Raw genomic sequence first — 17,366 nt, 5'->3', positions numbered from 1 at the left:
AAGTAGCTTAGGCTTTCTTCTATCTGATGAAGTGGTCTTTTTCTAAGGTGTCGAGATCATCTGCATATTTTTGTTGTCCATTCCAAATGTGTTTTTTATGTTCTTTTTTCCTGAGCAAAGGTCTGTCTGAAATACTGAGTTTTGACTGACAGAAGATGCTCCCCCTTTTCTAGACACCTGGAAAGGAATGAGGTTCCTGGCGGTCCTTTGATTTGTCTCAGGAAGGTAGATACTTTGTTTGGAGGTTTATATGCTGTTCTGATTCTCTATTGTTTCAGGAGAGAACCCTATTTATCTGTTGTACTTTGTATGCAGGGCCTAGTCCTATTAGATACTTTAGTTACAAGGCAAGCAAATGGGACCCCTCATGTGCTCAATTTACTTACCCCCCCCCCACACACACACACAAGAAAATACCTACATACCACTTCACAACACCATCTTGCCCAGAAACTTGGAATTTTCAAAACCTTAGTTTTTAGGGAAAATGAATTTCACTTTCAGGACCAGCACCAAACCTGGAATAATAGGCTCTACTCACATCATTTCAAGAAAATTGATACAAGAAAAACCTTCACCAAACTCTTTAAAATAACCCCCCATTCCTTCATAAACCAAACTATACATACACCATAACTTTATCATAACAACACAGAATCAGAGCATTATACAAACCCCTAAACAAAGTATCTATCTTTCTCAAACAAATCGAGGACCTCCTAGATTCTCCCCCCCTCTTTCCCAGGTGTCTACAGTATATCCTGCCAGTGTTGAACTCAATATTTCGAACATACAGGATTGACTACCTTGGTCAGAACAAAAAGAACACATCCAGAACAGACAACTAAAAAGTGGACTATCTGTCTATTTAAATTATACATATTTGGTCATAAAATACTTAAAAACGAGACTTTTTGTGGTTATGAGACCATAGGTACTTTATTAATCTATATATTAGTATAATCCCGCCTGCTAGCGACTGTCTAGCTTTGTCAAGGCTGAACAGTACACAAAAAAATATGAGAGAATACAGAAACGTTGCTAACTGTTAGGCAGTTAAGTTTGAAACTATGCGTGACAATGCGTGCATGTGTTGAGAAGCTTCAGTCAGTATCATGGATACGTGTTGTATGCACACGTGTTACATGATTTTTCGCATATTGTAGTTCCGTTAAACTGAGTGAGTTGATTAAGTTTTTCCATATATCTTTCAGTATGGCACCCCTGATTTCTGTTGAGGTTGTTACCCATTCTTAAGCCCAACTGTCACCACCTTGTGCAGACCTATTCATGGAAAAGTTGAAAAATGAAATTTTTACCAAAATTACACCTAAACCATCGATAAGGTGGAGATATGTTGATGATATTTTCATCATTTGGAATGAAAACATGGAAAACCTACAGATATTTTTAGAGAATAAACTCTCTTCACAACAAGATTAAATTTACTCTAGAAGTTGAAAAAAAAAACAGACAATTCCCCTTCATAGACATACTGGTGAAAAGGCAGGAGAATAATTTTAAATTTTCCATATACAGAAAACCTACAGATACTGGATATTATTTACATTATTCTTCCAACCATCATAGATCACAAAAATATAGCATCATTCACATGTTACGGAACAGAGCCAAAAAAAGTTTATTTCAGACGAAGAAGAGGTACAGACAGAACTTTCTCAAATTGCTATAACACTATCGCAGAATGGTTTTCCTACAAACATTATCAACAAGTTCCTTTATAAAGACAACCTCCAACAACAAGGAACAGTCACCCAGTACTTCAACAGTAGTCATTCCTTATGTAGCTTCAGTCTCTTCAAGATTAGCAAGAATATTAAAATCTCACAACATCAGAGTGGTATTTAAGCCTACCACTACCATGAGACAAGTATTAAGATCTCCTAAAGACAGTGTACCATTTTTCAAATATCCAGGTGTTTATAGAATTCCAGGTACATGCGGCCTTTCATATATTGGGCAAACTTCAAGAGGCCTAGAAATCAGACAGAAGGAGCATGTTGGGAATATCAATGACAACAGAACAGTCTCCTCAGGCTTAGCACATCACTTTGCAACTTCCAACCATGCAATTGACTGGGAAAATAGCTCTATGCCGTATTTAGATGATGATTACGGTTACAGAATTTTCAAGGAAGTGGCAGCTGGTATTAAGAACAGGTAACAACCTCAACAGAAATCAGGGTGCCATACTGAAAGATATATGGAAAAACTTAATCAACTCACTCAGTTTAACGGAACTACAATACGCAAAAAATCATGTAACATGTGTGTATACAACACGTATCCATGATACTGACTGAAGCTTCTCAACACATGCATGCATTGTCAAGCATAGTTTCAAACTTAATTGCCTAACAGTTAGCAACATTTCTGTATTCTCTCATATTTTTTTATGTGTAGCGTTCAGCCTTGACAAAGTTTTACAACCGGATGCCCTTCCTGACATCAACCCTCGCCATTTATCCAGGCTTGGGACCGGCACCTACTGAGGCTAGCTTGCCTCCTTCAGTGGCTGCATAAGACGAAATGACTTAGCAAGATAGGAAAGACTCACCCCTAGCCCTCGAATACTCTAATAGCATCAGGGGGAAGGAGCAAGGAGAGGGGAAAGAAGCAAAGAAAGAAGAGGAGGGACCAGTCTACAGAATAATATAATAGATGTATATTACATAAAGTAAAGCATGGTCCAGCATCTGGTACCTCGGGTTTGCCATGCCCGTACTCACTAAAGTGAGCCCTTGAAGCAATTCATACTTTACTAAAATATCAAAATTAAATAGTGATATATGATTTAGGTATCGATTCTTTTTCCTTATCCCTCACACATCACACTATTTTACTATTTAACTCTTGGTTCTTTTTTGTTCCTTATCTAAATGATTTGAACTTACTGCTATTTAAAATTCAGTTAAGATAAATATTTTAAGACGTTAACATTTTAAAATATTAAATTTCAGTATTTTATAACTTTTTTTTTTGTAAATGAATTATAACAGAGAATTTTCAAATTAATTAAAAAAGAAAATAAAAAAAAAGCCCTATTAATTTAACCTGAAAGACAATTTCATTTTGTTTAATGTCAATTAGAAACATTTTAGTTTATGAAATAAGGGGCACGCTTGTAAACTTTGCTTAGGGCGAAAAATAACCTGGCACCGACAGTGGTAGCACACTCATGATCTTTCCACTCTTGCTGTTTGCATTCATTGCTATCATCAAGGCTTTCAAATCCAGTCTCATCTCACAGAAAATCTTTCCTTCCACAACTACAATAATCTCACTCACTCTAACCCTCTGCAATTCCACAGCCTTACTTACATCCCTAATCTTTGATCCTGGATATTATAGAATCCCCATATAGCATAATATTTTTTCCCTCCAATCTTCACAAGTGCTTTTTTTTCTGGAAAAAAAAGGTGCCGTATTCACCACGAAGATGTTATTACAGAAAAAACTTCCACACTTTTAACATATCCTCCGACATACTCTCGTCGTCTCTTGATCGCTTTTTGCTTTTGGTATCAATTGTAGAATGACTACCTTGGAGCAGCCAAAGATGAGGCAAAGTATTCAGGAAAACTTTCTCTAATGTTTCGTTTTTTGCTTCAGATTTTATTTTTTGGCACGCTTTGTGCACTGCACTCTCCTTATGATCGTAAATCTTTTTTCTTAATGACATTAACTATTGTTTGCAAGATTCTCCAAAATGAATGATTTCCCCATTTGCCCACTCCACTGAAATTTTCGTTCCCATGTGTTTATCGTTGGCAAGACTTTTGACATCACGACAAACTTAATAGCCCAACAATTTATTCTTGACATACAGCCACTCATTTCTCTCGCAGAAGTGATTTATGTGCAAAAATGTCCAACATTCGGGCTAATCATTATCAGAATCTTCTTCCTTTTGACCACATGGAGCTTTGGTCTTGGTTTCGCGATCCTCTTCACCAAGTGTATTTTCGGTCTAGTTTTCTGTTTTACAGGATCACAAGTAGATTCAACAATTTCTGCTTCTTCAACCTTCCTTAAGTAGTTACTTTATGCCAATGAGTAAAAATTACTCATTGGCATATTGGCATAAAGTAACTACTTCTTTTACTCATTTTGAACAATTATTGCACTGATTTAACTTAGTGGAAATTTCCTGTTTCATAGGTTGCATAGCAACCTATGAAACAGGAAAGCAGGGTACCAACTTACGAGTAATCAAAACTGAAAATTCAATTAGTGTACACAGTACCATCTACTGGAATATTTATAATATATTTTGCTGTCAATAAATCGCAAATTTTTAAAAAATTAAGAAAAAAGGTGCCAGTACTGCGTACTGCCAGAAAAAAAAAGCACTGATCTTCACACTCCTTACACCCATTGCTACTTGTTTTTGTCCCTGTTCTTCTCTCACATTCTTTTGTACATCACTCAATAATCATTGTTGATATGTTTGTGCACTTTTCATACCATGCACACACTCACTGAATCTGTCATTCTCAATTACCCCCCCCCCATTCTTTCTTTTCCATAAAAAACATCAATAAGCTATTCAAATTGGTTAGTTCAAAATTACACACACAAGGAAAAGGAGTTCATTATGGGCAAATATAATTATAGTTGTATAGATTGGAATGAAGAAATAGCATTTGGGAATAATAAAATGAATTTCTTGAAAGACTTTCTTAGACAGCATGAAAAATGTAAAATTAGTGATAAATACAAATAATTATCAGATGTACAAAAATTTCAGTGCAGAATATGTTACTTTAAGACTTGGCTCCACCACATTTTCACAAAATTTGGATTACTACTACTATCATTATTATATGGGTACCTCCATGGAGTCTGAAGCCTCATCACAGGATACCCAATCTATCATACCTCTTCTTGACATTAACAGACAAAGCACTCACAACTAATTCTCTGCAACCAACTCATTCACAACTCTCCAAGCAGAAAATCTAGTCCTACTGACCATGCTATTCAATTTCCAGGAATGACCTCTTGTTCTGGTCCCTCTAACCACGTGCTGAAACATTTCCCCTGCATATATCTTATAAAACCCTTTTAGCAACTTAAATGTATATAATATATCCACTCTTTTTCTCCTATCAATTAACTTCTGCAATTCACACACCCTTCATCTATCCTAATATGGAACATTCCACAGGACACTCACCATCTTGGTCATTGACCTCTGAATCTTCTCCACCGCTTCCTCATTCCCAAGAAACCCAAGGGGACCAGACTTGAGAATAATAATCCAGTTGTGGATTACTATGCTCAAGGCCTTATAAACAGGAATAACACCTTCCTTATCTCTACTTGTTGATGTGTTCTTCAATAGCCAAGTAATCTTATGGGCTACCTTAGCTATATGTCCTCTAAACTTTAACTCTCTGTCTACCACCACCACCCCTAAAAATCTCTAGCTTCATTTTTTCCTAGAGTAGTGCCATCCATGTGATACATGGCTTGTAATCTGTTTATCCCAAAATGTATAACTTTACATTTCTTAACTTTTGCTCTCCACATCACCTTGATTAACTATTATTCTACCTAATTTTGCATCATCAACAAACAATTGAATATTTCCTTTCAGGTTATTTTCTATATCATTTATGTATAAATTAAACAGCAATGGTCCCAGCACTGAACCTTGCGACACACTACAAGTCACCTGCTTTGCCTCAATTCTGCCCCTCCATATACCACTTTCTTAATATCTGTCCAGCAGCCACCCTCTTATCCACTTAACCAGTGTCATATCCATTTTGGAGTGAAAAGATTACCAGCTTTGTACCATATTGATTGGAGTGTACTCCAGGAACTTCATGAAGCCAGAGATTTGGGAATGTTGGTGGATAGGGCATTGAAATTTAGACGCAAAAGTGGCTAAAACAGCTCGTAGAATTACCTGGTTATTGAGGAACACCTTGACATGCAGAGATAAGAAGGTTATTATTGCTCATTATAAGGCTTTAATAAGGTTCTCATCTGAATTAACATACACAGCTTTGGTCGAGAGATTGAGGAGAGATTGAAGATTTGTGGTTAACAGAAGCTTGTTAATCGGTGGACAATGGAAGATATAAAGACATAAGTTGCTTGGGGAGTTTTACAGGATTGATGTGGATGAAATATTTCAGTACATGAATAATGTGAGGAAAACTAGAGGTCATTCATGTAAATTGAGTAAGAGTGTGGTTAGCAAGGGAGTGTGGACTAGATTTTTTGGTTGAAGAGTGGTGAATAAGTGGAACAGTCAGTTGTATGTGCTTTGTAGGTGAATGATTTCTAGGCAAAATATGACAGACAGTATGCAGGTCTTGACAACTGTTGATTCTTTTTTTTTAATAGGCCACAATGAGTCTAAGGACTCAATGAAGGCGTGCGTGTGTGTGTGTGTGTACACACACACACACACTTGTCAATACCTTCACAATGACTGTCATATTTTGCATTTGCCTATATATACAGGGTGTCCCAAAATTCACGCAAGAAGTAATTTTGATAGAAAACACAGGTTTTTAATTAAAAATTGTAATTTCTTATTGATTCATAAAGTATACAGTATAGGGTTATGCATGGAATAGCATATGGGGTAAATGGCCTCCATGGCTTTGCTGGCACATACGCACTCTTTTGTCGAAATTTTCCATGACCGTTTTGTATAAATGTGGCTGAATTTCGTTGATACAGTGCTCAATTTCCTCCTTCAAGGCGTGGGTGGTCGTGGGCTTGTTGGCATAAACCTTAGACTTCAAAAAACCCGAAAGAAAAAAGTCCAACAGCGTTAAGTTACATGATCTGGGCGGCTAATTCTGATCACCAAAACGGGAAATTACACGACCAGGAAATGACTCATGCAGTAATTGAATTGTTTCTCGGGCTGTATGGCATGTGGCACCGTCTTGTTGAAACCACATGTCGTCCACTTCCATATCTTGCAATTTAGGCACAAAAAAACTGGATTATCATGTCGCGATAGCGAGCACCATTAACTGTTATTGCCTTACCAGCCGCATTTTCGAAGAAGAATGGACCGATGATGCCTCCAGCCCAAAATCTGCACCAAACACTGACACGTTGTGGATGCATTTGTTTCTCAACAATCACTCGTGGATTTTCTGAACCCCAAATGTGACAATTCCGTCGATTAACGAAGCCATCAAGATGAAAATGAGTCTCATCGCTAAGATGATTTTGTTCGAAAAATAAGCATCCACTTGTTGTTGTTCCAAATTAAATCTTGCATGAATTTTGGGACACCCTGTACATACACATACATACATGGACCTTCATTGAGTCTTTATACTCATTGTGGGAGGCCTATTTAAAAAAATAATTATTAATATTCATAATATATATACAGGGTGTTCAGGATAAATTTGACAGTTTCGTAAGGAAAAAGAAAATCTTCTTTGTATCTATTAAATTTAATGAATTGACAAAAAAACATTACAGGCAGAGTTAATTACAATACTATCAACAAGATTTACTCAAAATAACCACCATTAGCATCGATCACAGCTTCAATTCTGCTTCGGAACCTCGAACAAGCTGATGCTACAGTCTCCCTGGGAAGGGCCGCAAAAACTGTTTTAATTTTATCCATTAACTGGGCTTTTGTATTACTGGAAGTGCGATTGGTGTCTTTTTCAACTGCGCCCCATACAAAATAATCCATGGGGTTAAGGTCTGGGGAGTTTGGAGGCCAAACATTTGGACTGGTGAAGTCGTAGAAATTTTCAGACAACCATTTTTGACTTTTCCCAGAGGTGTGGCAAGGGGCCGAATCCTGCTGCCATACATACGGCCTACCATTGGCTACCCTTGTTATCCAGGGCTTGACTACAGTTAGCAACTCCACGAACAAAGCCCGAATTCCAATGCCAGGGTTCTTCAACACCTGTTCCTGCAGATTTGCGAGGAATTCTGCTGTACGAACGCAATCAGATCGTCTGCTAGGGATCTTTCTTCTTGCTACATCCTCGTAGTCACCATTGCAAGTCTCTAGTTCATGCCTGATTGTTTTTACTGTATTCAGGGAGCATTGGGCAGCAGTCGTAATATCCTTATTTTGATGGCGGGCACGAATCATCATGATACAAGTTATTCTCTTCCATGATTCAGGTGGGTTCCAGCTATCCATCCTTTCTGAGATCTTGTATATGAATGAAGAAGGGTCCAAACTTTTAAATGAAGAGAAGTGTGTGTTAATACATGTAACTTACGGAAAAATATAATTAATTATAAATATGTCAAATTTATCCCGAACACCCTGTATATATATATAATAAATATTAATAAAATCTGCTAAATGAACAAATTATAAAGTATAAAAAAATCAAATATAAAAAAAATTCATTTGATGAATATTTTAATAACTTAATTTTTTTAAAAAAATGCATAAAATTTTATCATTTTTTACCCATGCGAAAAAATTACCAAGAAAATTGATTAGAAGTTAAATGTGTATATTAACAATAATTTCAGATATTCTGTTACAAAACACGCACAGATTCTTAAATTCCTGTAAGATTGAAAATAATTATGTCCTATTTTATATTTACAATGTTTTCAAAGTATTATGAAGCATTTTATTTCTGTACTTCGGTTATGTTAGGATTTCGTAGGTGGCGCTTGGTTCAAGACACGCATGCACAAAACACTTTCGTACCTCCTATGATTTATGACTGTGTTGGTTAGAAATGGCTCCACGTTGAATATATACTGGACATGCCTTTAAATCTAGGTACAGCCCACAAAAAGTTGCATTTTTTAAACAGAGTTTCCAGCATCAAAATATATAGAAAAAGTACTTATCACTTTAAACACGTTGCACGGGGAAAATGATATAGTATATGCTGACATTGGGTTTAGTCTTTTGTATTCACATTTAATTAATAATTTAATAATTAACTGGACTGTATTATTATTATTCCTTGTTTGTAATCTCGTTTTTTCAATTTTCCATGTTCGTAATTTTTATATGTAAGTTCTCCACTTTCCACACTGCGCTCATTATTTTTCACCTTATATATATATATATATATATATAAATTTATTTCATTTATTAAGTTATCATTATATTACGTTATTTGCATAACATTACATTACATCTCATTCATGTAAATTTTCTTTCGAATAAAATTGTAAAACAATGACATCCTATGTATAACCCAAGAGCATGAGTTCATCCCCGGGTTATAAGAAGTGTAACAATTGCACAGCATAAATAGTACACAAAATATTGACAATATATTTAGAGAATAATTGTGTGTGTGTACTACTCGTACACGTGGAATAAGAACAATGTAATCTAGTAATTACTTGAATATTTTGTATTGGTTAATTTCTCTTGGTATAAATTAGTTTTAATTACTTTTTATACAATTATTCTAAACCCAATTTTCAATATTCTTATAAAAATATAGGTACTGTCTAATCAGATTTCTGTATGTGTTTATGTTGTTATCCATTCGTATTTTCGTATCATGCTGTATTCTATATTAAAAAATCCTTTTAGTAATAAACATTTGAACAGTCCACTATTATCTTTCCTTTCAAGAATATCTAGTTACAATTTTATGTCAAAATATCAGGAATTTTCAGTGTTTTTTTTTTTGTGGATACCTTTTAAAAATAAGCTCTAAATTGTACTTTAAAAAAAAAAAAAAAAAAAAAAAAAAATATATATATATATATATATATATATATATATATATATATTAGTCATGCGAGTTGGCAACTTTGGAGTGGATCCATTCCCAGTAAACTTTGTGATTCATTAATAGTAATTAATAAAGAAAACTACACGAAACTTACGTTTTAGAAATCGTAATGATTATGGAGTAGCTTTGCAAAAATAATTTTATCAATGCTGGAAAGTGCAAGGGTGAATGGATTATAATCCCATAGAACTAAATTAGATAACAATTTCGTTTTTATTAAGAGTAAATTTGTTGGCAATTTTACTGAATATTTCTTCATGATATGTAGAAGCGGTACCTAACATTATCATAAATATTTTTCATGTTGGCAGCAGTTCCTCCTGGGCATACGGTAACGACTTTGATAAATGCAGTTGTACTTCCGAGTGAACACTCTTCGACACGGCTATTAACTGACATGAGAGTAATGGCCGAAGGCAGAGCGTGAACAGCGAGGTTGAAACTGAAAATTGCACTTGCGGATACGAGAGCCAATGCCGAAGTGAATCACAACTTCGCGCAGACTGTTGTCATGGCAACAGCCATTACCCATCACTAAAGGCGATCTTTGGCTGCCTAGAAAACCATTTCTCTCCCATACAGGCTGAGTTTGTGCATTAATTATGGTGCGGAAAGCCGCTCCAGTAAGCGTGACCCTGCAGTTGCCCAACTGCCTCCTATTGGGTCTCAAGAACTGCGCACTCGCTTGTCTGTCTGGTTTGCTGTTTGACCAATGATAAACACGATCTGTATTTTGTCATTATACGTGGCTGTTCGGTGATCAAATGTTCTCTGCAACTGTTCGTTCCCTTTTTTCACGGAGGCTAACTTTTCTCATTCTGGGCAAAACTGTACAAACAAATTTCGCTACCGAAAAAATAAAAAATAAATAAAAATACAAAATTTAATTACCGTTACGAAGAATCTTAATTACTGTGGTACAAAAGTACTAGAATCTGATCTGAAATGTACTTCTAGAGATATGACCCCATCTTCAGAGAAAAAAGAAAAACACGCCATAATAATTTTAATAATTATTATGGCGTGTTTTGACACTAGCAACTTACATTCTCGATAGAAGCACGCAGAAAAAGCACCGATGCAAACATATTCCACGTATGTGTGACTGTGCATACACTAATTTTCTTTGTGTACGTACGCTATATATATATTTAATGCAATTTCCGCCCACGAAAGATTGCTGTGGTTGGACTAAGGATTTTTTTCTCTCTTTGTATTATTTTTTGTATTTATTTATACATAGTCCAGAAATCCTGATCACCAAACGTGGAACTTTATGTATCATCAATGCCCATCACGAGATTCGAACCAGCAGCCTGCTGATTGGAGAGCAGATACACTAACCGAGCAGTTAGCATATCAACTCTCCAACTAGATCACTAAGATAATTAATCAATATAGGTTTGTTGGCAGATTTTATTGAATATTTGTTTATTATTATATTTAGTGCGTTTTTACATACATATAAATCGAATAGGGAATTTTTTAAACTGTATGTGTACAGGCTGAGAGGTGGTAGGAGCGCAATGAGCTGCAAGTAAATTTTTAATTAGCACTGGGGATGATACAATTAGTTTCAGCCTTTTACAGCCTTCTTCGGGTATCCACTAAAGGTAGAACACACAGTAATAAAAAATTGAAGTTACAAAAAACTAAGAATTATATATACATCTAAACCTCTTTTTATGCTAATTTTTTTACGCGAATTGAGATATCAAAAATAATTTTTAACGCGATTTTTATTCACTTTTATGAGACCAACCTAAAGTCTAAGTTAGGAAAAAATCGGTAATTCAAGAAAATTCTGAGAATTTTGTAGAATTGCATTCTCGTTTCAATTAAGAAAATTCTAAATTCTTACGAATTTCATTTATTAGGAATTCCCCGAATTACATAACTGACTGCGCATAAAAAAGCAGTTCTTAGCAGTTTGAATCTGGTGTTTGAGAAGACAGCACAGTTACCGCATTTTTTGCACTTGCATTTTTTATGTGAAATCAAAATAAAAATCGCGTTATAAAATTAATAATTTTGCCAAGAAATAATAAATGATAAGCTATATGTAATTTTCAAACTTTCATTTCATTAACCGAAGATTTTAATCCAGCCCTCACACGATGTTGCCGATAACCGGGGGAAAAAAAAAAGCCGTTTCCTTAGATATAAAAATACAACTTTTAGATCGTCTTCAAACTGAGAAAGGTGGGGCGGTTGTGGGCAAGCATTTTGGAGTCCGTGAATCAACTGTCAGATCTATAAAGAAAAATGAAGAGGCTATGTTCTGGTACAAAATCGAGTGCGAAATTATCATCATACACAAGAAATGTTGCTTTAGAAAAGGGCCGAAAAAGCTTTAGTGATGTGGATAGAAGATAATGTACAAAAAAGAATGCCAGTTGACGGAAATTCCATCAAGCAATCAGCATTGAGATTTTATGAACAGATTAAAAAACTGCAGCCAGATACTTCATCTCAATCGAGGAAAAAATATGAATTTCATGCAAGCAATGGTTGGCTGGCTAAGTTTATTAAAAGACATGCTCTTCATAATATAAAAATTAAAGGTGAAACGGCTTCTGCTGATGAAACAGCTGTTGAAGCATTTCCACAAAAACTTGCTAAAATAATTGAAGATGGAGGTTACACTCGTGAACAAGTTCGGAATATGGATGAAACCAGCCTTTTCTGGAAAAGAATGCCAAACAGAACTAAAATGCAAAAATCGGTTGGTGGGTTCAAAGCAGCAAAGGATCGCATAACACTCCTATTTTGTTCGAACGCTTTAGGAGATCAGATGTTAAAACCACTGCTCATAAATTGATCATTAAGACCACGGCCAATGAAAGGCGTAGATTTTCAAAAATTGCCAGTTCATTGGATGGCCAACAAAAAAACTTGGGTGACCATTGATATTTTCACTGAATGGTTCCACAAACATTTTGTGCCAGAAGTTAGACGCTATTTGAATGACAAGGTTCTCGAATTTAAATTGCTTTTGATTCTTGATAACGCACCCCGTCATAGAACACCCAAATGTGCAATTTTTTTTTTTTTGCCGCCCAATACCACATCATTACTACAATCTCTAGATCAGGGTATAATTGCGACTTTTAAAACATTATGTCAGACGAACATTTCAGTACGTTTTGAACAAGCTAAATGATGATGATGATGAAACACTGTCAGTTGTGGATGTGTGTGGAAAAAATTTTCAATTGTGGATTGTATTGATCAGGTTCGATTATCGTTATCTGAATTGAGACCAGAAACTATGAATGCATGCTGGAAAGCTATTTGGCCCACATGTGTTAAAGAGAATGCTTCTGTTCCCCTCAATCATACTGCAGAATTCCCCAATATAATAAGTTTAGCATGTGAAATTGGGGGAGAAGGATTCGATGATCTTACGTCGGCAGATATCGAAGAATTGTTAAACCTTTTAGCGAAGACGAAATAGTGAAGATTGTTTCAAAGACTCCTGAAAGAGAATAAGTTAATAATAATGATCAAGATAATCCTACTTTTACTGCTGATATAATTAAAAAAGGTCTTAAACGCCAGTATTTTAGGCAATTATTTTGCCCGACATGATCCAAATGAAGAACGTGCTGGGAAGTTTTCACGTGAGCTTAAGTTGTTAATGTCTTCATAGAGAGAATTATATCGCGACTTATATAAAGCATCAACACAGCGATTAATAACTGAATTCATGCTTAAAACTACTGAAACAATCAGTGGTACTTTTGTTCAAGACATGACAAGAATAATTCCACAAGTTGAGGCAGAAGTCGATGACGAAAATACCATTACTATTACAGTCTCACGAAAACGAAAGCTTTCGCGTTTATTGTCAGAAACTGACATCGAATAACATAATTTTTTTATAGAATCCTTAGCAAACAACTGAAATTAATATGTTTTTTTTTTAAGTTATTAAAATTCATTATATGTATGCGCGTTCTCCATGAAATGTAAATAAAAATCTTATGATCCTAACGAATTTAATGTTTGGTTTTTTTTTTCATTATTTTGCTTATATTTCAGGTTTGGAACCAATAGTCAGTAGTTCTTTTTACGCGTAATTTTTAAAAACGTATCTATCGCGTAAAAAGAGGTTTAGGTGTGTGTGTGTGTGTGTGTGTGTATATATATATATATAAAAAGGCAGTAGCGTAACTACTATGCTAAGAAACTGCGCAATGCGGAAGCGAAAGTTGCATTTAGATCCATAAAGGCCTCTACTATAAATAGAAAAAAAAAAAACTAATAACTGCAAGAATTCTTCCTGCAGGTGAAGGAAAAGTTAGAAAGTTAAGCTAATCGGTTTCTCTTACATTTTTTTTTTTTTTTTTTTTTTTGTGAGCAGAGATTTTCGTTGTTCCGATTTTTTAAGGTCACGCTAGTGATGATACAAGAGATTAATCATCACTAGGGTGACCTTAAAAAATCGGGACAACGAAAAAAATCTGGATATTTTTCATTGGTACATCAGCTTACAAATACCTTGCGATATTAAAGTATGTACCTGTCCCTTGGTTATTATACATATCTTTACTCACACTGATATCAATTTTTAAACTAGGTAGGTTGAATAAATTAGATACACGTAGGAGGTAAATAAAATGTTTATTCATTATTAGGTCAAGATCAAACAATGAACTGAACACAGCTTTCTATTATGTTTTAATATATAATAAATAATCGTTGGTCTAAAATTAGACTGATAAAATCCTTGAAATAAAATCAAAGAACAATCAGCCGAACATAAAATATGTAATTGTGTTTAGAAAAATAATTGTGTAGAATTCCTCAAGACATATCAGTGGAATTCTACACAAGTAAATGAATAATTTACCGTAACTTGTAGTTCTGCCTTAACATTTTCTATATAATCTATTTCTGTTATCGCTCCAGACATTATTACAGAGTGAAAATACATGCTCATCCGAAGCTACAAATTGGAAAGTTTTTTAAACCCTTGTTCTGGCTAAAAAGCTTGTGCCATTTTTCATATGAAAATTTTGCTTGGTTTTCAGAGTTTTCTTTTTCTGAAATCATAATATTTAAGGCTACCTTCGGATCTCCGCGTTAACTATACATGACAACGAATGTGTTTCATATATACTGCGATGTAACAGCACACACGCATACCAGAAATTGGCATTGATTCTATTTATTAGAAACTTGGATTTTGTTCGTGTCCGGTAATCTAAGACAAAAAAACATCGAATATGCAAATATTTTATTTCAACTTTCTGTACACATTCACGTTATGCTAATTAATGAATTTCAGTACAATCTATTATTATATTTTATATTATTTATATTTCGTTATGTAATAAACAGGGGCAAATGGCATCCCGCCTAGGATTCTTTCGGGATGCCTCTAATTGAGAGCCGAAAATCTGGATGTCCCACAAAATTCGGGTCGGTTGATCACCCTTTTTAACGAGAGGAGCCAGGAATGTATACTCAACTTGGCCAGATGATGGGGAGGGGAGGCCAACAGATTTTCAAAGGGTATGGTATAAAGTGTTCCTTACTCACTTTGGAAAAGGAAAAAAATGTGTTCTTTTCTTCTTCTTTTTTTTAATTTAAATCTTGTGCTTTTTAAAAAAAATTTTAAAGTAATTCTTAAGCGCTTGCAAGATACAGTAGGTTTGAGAATCTAACTTTATTGTGAGGTAAAATGTTTGCTCTTATATTCAGAACAGTCAATCTATGAATTAAATGGGTGAATAGCATCATTATTAATTATAAGATAATATTTTTTAAAAAAAAAAGAAGTAGATGTGGAGAAAAAGGTGATGAAATGTTATTGGAAGAGTACAGGGCACAAGCTTGAAAAGTGACGAGTAAGGTCAAGAAAGCAAGATCATATTAAAAATTAATAAAATAAATGAATTCTCTAACGCCTTTGTATTACTTAAAAGGATGCTGTGGAACTGGTTTAACAATATAAAGTTAGTTACTTTCAACAAACTAACTTTAAGTCAGTAAGCAGCCTGTCTCCACCATAATCGTCACTGATATTAAGTTTATGGCTAACGGTTATTTTGAAGTCTTTGGGGATCTTACAGTTGTTCATTTCGTGATCCAGACCCAACAGGTATGGCTGACCGAAGCAGTAAATTCTACATTTTAACTTCTGGGTTCGCTTAAAGAAATCTCATAAAGTTTCTTAGTAATAGTGCAAGTGAAACACGGAAAATGATTATCGAGCTTTGGTGAATGCATTTAGTAAGAAAATGAATGTAGAAATTGAACATCCATTCTGACAGTGTATATCATCTAGATGGAAATTATATAACAGTAGGGAGAGAATGAATATTCCTTAAGTGCTCACTTTAGTGAGTACGGGTGTGGCAAACTCGAGGTACTTGGTGCTGGACCATGCCTTATTTCATGTAATATATACATGTTATATTATCTGTAGACTGATCCCTCCGCTTTTTTTTCTTTCCTTCTTTCTCCTTCCCTCCAATGATATTAGAGTATTCGAGGGATAGGGGTGAATCTTCCTTATTTTGCTATTTCATTTCGTCTCATGCAGTGGGAGTCTGCTTCACCTAGTAGGTGGAAGTCCCATTCATTTCCTGCAATGCGGGATAAATTGAAGAACAAAACTCCCCAGGTATGTGGAAAGGGCCTCTGCAACCCTGCCACTTTTTTCTTGCAGTGACTTCACTCCAAAATGCTAATACGGTTGTGCCTTATAATACATCTCATGCTGCATCGGTTGTCGCGCAGAATAATCAGAGCCGCGTTCAGAGCTTAGGCAGACGGTCCTGTTTGAGATGAATATTACAGTCTCCAACAAAAATCAGTGATCTTGTGAATGAGGAACACAAAATGTATAGGATTAATTTTAGAGGTTAATTTTACATAGGCATGTGGAATGTTCGGGGTCTAAAGGAGGGTACTCTTGAGATTGTTTGTAAAGAGATAGAGACGTATAAAATTGATATCCTGGGAATTGCAGAGACAAGATGGAGAAGGTCACTTCAAAAGACAGGATGGTATGCTAGTTGTTTACTCAGGAGGTGACTCAAAGAAGCATCATGGGGTAGCTGTGATACTGAAAACAGTTCAGGCAAGAACCCTTCTTCGTTTTAACCCCACTGATGAAGAGTGTGAGGAATGCTATGAAAACTTATACTGTTTTGGACTATCTACGAAGGAGACGTATTTTAACATCTTAGGGGACTTTAATGCAAAACTGGGAAAGCGTATGAGAGTTGGACCTGAGTGTGGCATGTTTGGTCTGTGTGAACATAACATCCGTGGTGAAAGACTGTTGGAATTTGCCAATGAGTTAGATTAGCTATTATCAATACATGCTTCCAGAAACACCCACGACTGACCTATACTTCGACATCAACATTGATGGGTCAAGGCACCAGATTGATTACATCCTGGCTCTCAGGCGATGGAAGGCAAGCATCTCTGATATGCATACCCGTCCTGGAGCAGAGTGTGGTACAGACCATTAGCTTGTAAAAGCCAAAGTAAGACTAAGACTCCAAAAACTTTCTCAAGTTGGGCACGTCCCACTCTAGACTGGATGTTGGAGCAATTCCTACTGGGTTTACAGAAGAAACATCAACT

At 35.4% G+C, this 17,366-nt stretch overlaps 1 protein-coding gene across 12 annotated transcripts in view; it reads right to left on the bottom strand.

Annotated features, from left to right (window-relative positions):
- LOC150105365 (uncharacterized) overlaps positions 1-17,366 on the bottom strand; it is a 521,942-nt gene that overhangs the window by 269,782 nt on the left and 234,794 nt on the right. The window contains exon 1 of one of the 12 annotated variants that reach the window (XM_090394104.1): positions 10,650-10,698. The exons of 10 other annotated variants lie outside the window; for them this stretch is intronic. The gene's annotated coding sequence lies outside the window, so the exon portion shown is untranslated. Of the gene's footprint in view, positions 1-9,852; positions 9,907-10,649; positions 10,699-17,366 lie in introns of those variants that run through there. One more of the 12 variants, XM_090394105.1, reaches the window with a different exon arrangement.

Source organism: Typopeltis vanoorti, chromosome 6 (genome assembly GCF_054136105.1).
Source record: "Typopeltis vanoorti isolate ZY-2024b chromosome 6, IOZ_Tvanoo_1.0, whole genome shotgun sequence".
Lineage (NCBI taxonomy): Eukaryota > Metazoa > Arthropoda > Arachnida > Uropygi > Thelyphonidae > Typopeltis > Typopeltis vanoorti.
Note: the sequence above shows the minus strand (reverse complement) of the source record. Positions and strands in the feature narration are given on the sequence as shown.